Below are 5,983 nucleotides of genomic sequence, written 5' to 3'. Positions count from 1 at the left end.
TTGCATGAAAAAAAAAGAAAATCGTATTGATTTTAGAGACGTTAATTGTTAATCTATTCTTCTTGGGAAATTTCCTGAATTTCCATTAGGACTTCGTTGACTAAAGTCTTAACCTGTAAAGTTATTTTTAGTCCACTTGATAGATCAGGTGGACGAAAAATTAGGTGGAAAGACCAGGTGGGAAAAGCACTGTTTATTTTGGCATGCTGTTTACGTTGGCTTACGTACTATCGCGGTAGCGATAGCGTGTGTCCGCTGAAGCCATATGCCTCTAGTTTTGAAATAACAGTTCGTGTGAAAGACAGTTAAGGGCTTTATTGAAGTGAATAAACGAACTCAAAACAATATGTTTGTTTTCTATCGAATGCAAAATGAATTCGTTTTGGCTTATGAGTGCTGGTTCTGTGGAACATGAGGCGAAGTATTTATACTGTGCATAAGTGATAATGCGGTGTTTAACTTCAACGACCGAAAGTTGGGTCAGAATTTTATTAAAAATCTGTTTCCAAGAACAGGGAGTGTGAGCATAGGGGGATAATTGCCAAGCTTGTTTTTATATCCTTCTTTGCATACCGGAATACCTTTCGCAAGCTGCGTACCACGGGGAAGGGGGCTTTATGTAAGGCAAGAGTAAACGTAAAAATGGGAGCGCGCGCTGTAGCCAGAAAAACGTGTTTTACTCGCCCCATCTATATATTGCCTGTGTCACGTGTTTAGTTGTTCTTCAAGTTGCTAAAAACATTTATCATTTCTCTGATAGTAACAGGGGAAATAAACTTACTGCTATTATTTCGGTCCTTGATGTGTTCATAGTTATCTGAGCGACCATGTCAATACAAAATGTTGACAAAATATTCGTTAAAGACATTCTCGAGTGCAATGTTACTGATTACTTCCTTATTCGGAATTAATGCGCAAAGAATCGCAAATGAACCACCTCGACCTATTAGCTCCTTATAGCGTTCCATTTAGGATCCGTTTGCCCCTCATAGGAAGAGAAGTTTATATATCTTCGCTTTCTTAATTCTTTCTGAAATTTGTTTGAGTTTGTTTTGGATTCATGCTGTGGGCTATTATTCATGGTAGCAGTAAAATATTAAACAGGTAATTTCTTTCTGATATATTGCGAAGCCGTTTCTTAATGATCAATGGTTTCCTGTTTTTCTATTTCCGGCTTCATACGGATAGGAAACATATGGTTCATAAAGCTTAGAACACGTGCATAAAGCAGCTGCAGGCATTCTCGGGATCAGAATTCGCATAAATCCAGTGCCAGTCAGCCCCAGCAATCTTTACGCGAACTCGCTAAGGTTTGTGGCGCTATTTTTCGCACTTAACGCTTATCGAATTTATGGAATTTCATAAATTCGGAATGATATGTCTAAGAACATGAATTTGATTAGATCGTAGCTAATTCCCGTGAAGATGGTGCCAGAAAAAGAGACAGCAGTTCCCAATCTAGTTATTAGAAGATATTTGAATCCCAGAATTTGATTTATTTCTAGTGGTTTCACTTATGACATTTGCAAACTCATAAGGTGGGACAAAAGACTGCAGAGCGCACGAGCTTGGTGTGTATGGAAGCATACGAACATTGAAATTCCCGCCTAGCACAACGTCACAGCGATTAGTGGGGACCATAGCTAATCGAGGTTTCTAGATAAGGTCGAAAAGCAGCACAATTTTAACCAGGTGTTCGGTATATGGTACTAATAATTAAATGCTTTGTTTTAACGGCAAGAACTTCGTAATCATTGGAAATAACAGTGAAGTTAGCGATGAGCTCACCTGTGATATTTTTTTTTTGTCTAATAACAGCGGAACCCCTACACCACCGTCTTCAGGTTCTGTTTAAATAAATTATATAATATGAAGGAAAATATATAACGGATAGGTTGTGAATACAGCAGATTACTGTGAACATGACAATATAACAATCAAAGTTGAAATGCGCAAACAAGCGGTCAAGTTCATGTGCCTTATTGGCAGCACGTTGAAGGTTAGGTGAACACATTTCGAAGCGTTGCGGATAAATGCCAGCGCAGACACAAGGTATTCTGGCTGGCAGTACAAACTATACATTGCGAAGTGAGGTTTCGTTGCCTGTAGTGGTAGGCATAGTCTGGCTATGCGCGAATCCTACGAATATCTTCGATCAACTTCACGTTTAAACAGGCCTACCATTGTTCCTACGAACTAGGATCCGGCACTCCCATGCCACGCAATGTAGAAACCTATGGTTCTGGTGTACATGCGAGCCACTGATATAAGAGTTCTGCTTCGCTTTGTAAGATTCTCCATAACTAAACCATGATCTTAGCTGTATCACGGTTTCTCTCGGCCCTCAAACCATGTTCCTCCTGTTTTTTGATGAAGCTTACCTTATGGATATAATTTGATTTAGACGGTAATCTGTGGAGTGAGGCAAGGTCATGTTCAGTCAATCCACGAGGGTTCAGAGCGTCAGCAATCTCATTGAAATTTGGCATGAAAGTTCTACTTGGAGCTACAGGAATATTTAAAAATTCTAAATTGATTATAATGCGTCGCAATAGAAGATAATTTATTTCTTGCTGAAGCACTGAGAGGGTCTTGTGATGGTGTCGCTTCTCAATTCTAGCCAGGCGTATCCTTAGGCCATCTATATCTGCAGCACGTCGCATATGTGTGCTGAAGACTTCGTCAAATTTGTCAGAGAGCAATTTAACCGAGGCTTCAATGTTCGGTGCTGTCTCTTCAACAGGCTTCAGACTGTCATGTTTTCTGCTTATTAAACTCACTTAGATGCCAAAATCGTTGAGCGTTTCTTTGACCGCGTTCTTACATCATTTTTTCTGGCATATTGCACATTCACAAGACTCTGTTTGCGCACTTTACATAGTCCTTAACGTCTTGCGGTAACACCACTACTGTCACCCCTGTGAAAATGACCTAGGCACTTGAAACGAACAAAGCCTGACGTTCCAGGCGCAATGACCTTTCTGCAGGTTGAGCAGGGGTCTTTGTTCGACATAGTGTAATGAAAACTGACATACAGAAATAACTAGCCCCAGGATTGCGCCAGCGCAGACAATGCAACACAAGTACCACTGCAGCCGCAGATGCAACGTAAACACAAGGGGAAAGAAAACAGTTTGGGTTAAAGGTATGCACTAACCTGGGAAGGAACAAAGGCCCAGTTTCAGGGCACTGTCCAACCAGTCTGACTCGCCGCAACCACTGCTGCCTGTTTGCGACGAGATCAATGGAGACCGCACATTTTATCGCTCGCAGTTCAATGTCTATGCACCTGGTATGGTTTATGGATGCTCGTGGCAAATCAAATCTTCAGCCCTCGGTAGGTATTCATTTGGGAGGCACTGGTGATGAACTTGCAGCGGTGAACTGAGGCTTCGGCCTTCGTGCCGAGGTGCTTAAATAGCGATCCTGAGAAAGAAAAACGAAGAAACAGTTTGTGTGCACTGTCCAACGAGTCCGACCCGCCAGCACCACTGCTGCCTGCTCTTGCCAAAGCAATTTACATTCGAATTGTATATTCACGTTTGGCACAATGACAGAAGCAACCGTCTATCAACGTGACACGTGGAAACCCAGCGGGGGCTGCAAAAAGTGAATGGCTCTTACTACTACGCGCACGCTTTCAAAATGCTGGGGAATTACACAACTACAAGAAAAAGGCATTCGGAGTTGTTATGTCTTCGTGCCCCTAAAACAATGCAAGAGCTAGTTACAAAGGCACAGTTTTGTGCTGTTTACTGACACCAAAGCATTGACACACGCTCTTCAACTAGGCCAGGCTAAAGAAGGGGTGGCTCCATGGATCAGTAAGATCGAACAATTTACGTTGGAAGTGCTGCATCGCCAGGGAATAGAACATCGGAATGCAGAATGCACATGTGTTGCCAACACTTCACGTACCCCGAGTAGCGAGCGCCAGAAGCGGGAACTTCGTCATGCTATGGGAGGGAGCACGAGACTTAAAAGTGAAGAATAGCCAGATGCACGTGCCTTAATATGTGTTGCGTCATAATTCTGTCATAATAGTCCTGAATCAGCGGTGCGCGAGGGCTTGTGGAAGACTTACAAAAAAAATTCATGATTTGTTTATTCGAGAAACGTGAAAACTGATGGGACTAGGGCACTCAAGAGTGCCAACTATGCCAGGCTAAATTCACATTTAGAGGAAAGGTCGTGATACAGCGGACCTACCCAGGTAAACTAATTAAAGTGATTCATCGCTTAAAAAGAAGGTGGAAGGTGTGTAACGGCCCCAAGCACTTTTGGTGTCAATATATGAACGCACCTTATTTATGGAAGTGCTGAAAGCACTGGCAAGGAAGGAGGTAACTGCGGCCTTTCGCTTCTCTAAAGAGGTATCTGAAAGAATGTAAATGTCCTGTACCTGACACTCCTTTCGTGTTGACAAGCTTCGCGCATCGGCGTGGGAACGCGGCGTCGGACTGTGTTTATCCGCCCCTCACCATTTGAAAGCCAATTCCTTGCAAATGGAGTAATACGAAATTTCAAGATGTTCTTGGCTCGTTACAGCCACTTCAATGGCGGCTGAAAGCATGCGCTGGAAACAGTTGCTCCGCATCACAATCATTATCAAACTGCAGATCTATCACGGCGCCCTCATTACTAAGCATTTGGAAGATCTGTGTGGCTTGTAGCAGATAGGAATCTGAGCCTTACAGACGCGGCTACTTTGCGGGAAAAGCCAATGTCTGCAGTGCAGTGACAGAGCTATGAAACCACCACGGTATGAAAATAAACTTTGACAAACGGTATCGGTCGAACCTACTGGATATAGCTCCAAGAGATATGATTTTGATAACAAGGAACCTTGATTAAACGACTTCAATCTCCGACCTGTATCTGATCAGCACTGGAAGGCCACAATGTATCCAGAAAACACTTTATTATGAAGGATTGAGAGGCAAGAGGTAATAAGATTCCATTCGAAACGTTACTCCACCTGTCTCCAGAGAGATTATGACAAAAGGCTGGGAGAATATAAGACTGTGAGAATTCATGGATGGTAGCGGAAGAAGACGAAAATGAAGCAGGTTGCCAATGCTCTCAAGGAAGGTAAGAGGAGAAGTACAGGAAAACGACATTTAAAATGGCGAGTCAGTAATGATAATAAATGCGAGAACGTTGCCTCCTTTCGGGGACTTCTACAAAGCGCCTGTCGTCTTGTTTCATTAAAGCTCTTCCAAGCCCATGCCTCTCAACTCTCAATTTTGCATGATGGGTTGTCGCACAACGAGCGCTTGAGGGTTTCTTGGTGCCACATCTGTAAGAACAATTGGCACTGCCCGCCACTCTGCTTCGGTATGAATAAGCGTTAGTAAAAGCAACATCCACTCGCAGGTGGCGAAATGAGGTATCTTCAGGTCAAATAAGAGCGGACAAGAACTGTAAATTTATGTGCGGGTCTATTGCGTTTAGGTGCCGGGTAGGGAACCACAAGGTACACTTTCTTAACGTGAAGCATGGGGAAGAACGCTAGGGTATCACGCAGCGTCCATTCGGCCCCATGGAATCGAAGTTATTTCGGCCTCTCCACATGCCCCTGATGAAGCTTTTCTGGCACTTTCAGTGCCGAGTGCGGTGACCGTCAAAATAGTACGCGTATGTTCTTGCATTTGTCTACCGTGTGATGGTAAGGCTAAAAGTAACTGTCACTGTGGTTATCGCAAAGTGACAAACAGTACTAAAAAACGAAAACAGTATAAAGCGAACGAATAAAAGAAATAAAACAAACACTATACAACCACCTTTCCTTCATTTTATTTTCTTTTTGTCCATCGTGATTCCCATGAAGGGCCCACAGCTGCAGTCCTTAGCATCAGTGCCAAAAAACGAAGGCGTGATCGCATACGTGTAGGGCAAATGACATACGTGGCATGACGTCGCATTCCGTAAATTATAATGTCAGAGCTGCATTTTTGCGCGCGTGTCTGGTAGAGACGTATTC

The sequence above is a fragment of the Dermacentor variabilis genome, chromosome 5, assembly GCF_050947875.1.
Source record: "Dermacentor variabilis isolate Ectoservices chromosome 5, ASM5094787v1, whole genome shotgun sequence".
NCBI classification, from domain to species: domain Eukaryota; kingdom Metazoa; phylum Arthropoda; class Arachnida; order Ixodida; family Ixodidae; genus Dermacentor; species Dermacentor variabilis.
The sequence above is the reverse complement of the archived record's forward strand: the minus strand, read 5'-3'. Positions refer to the sequence as shown.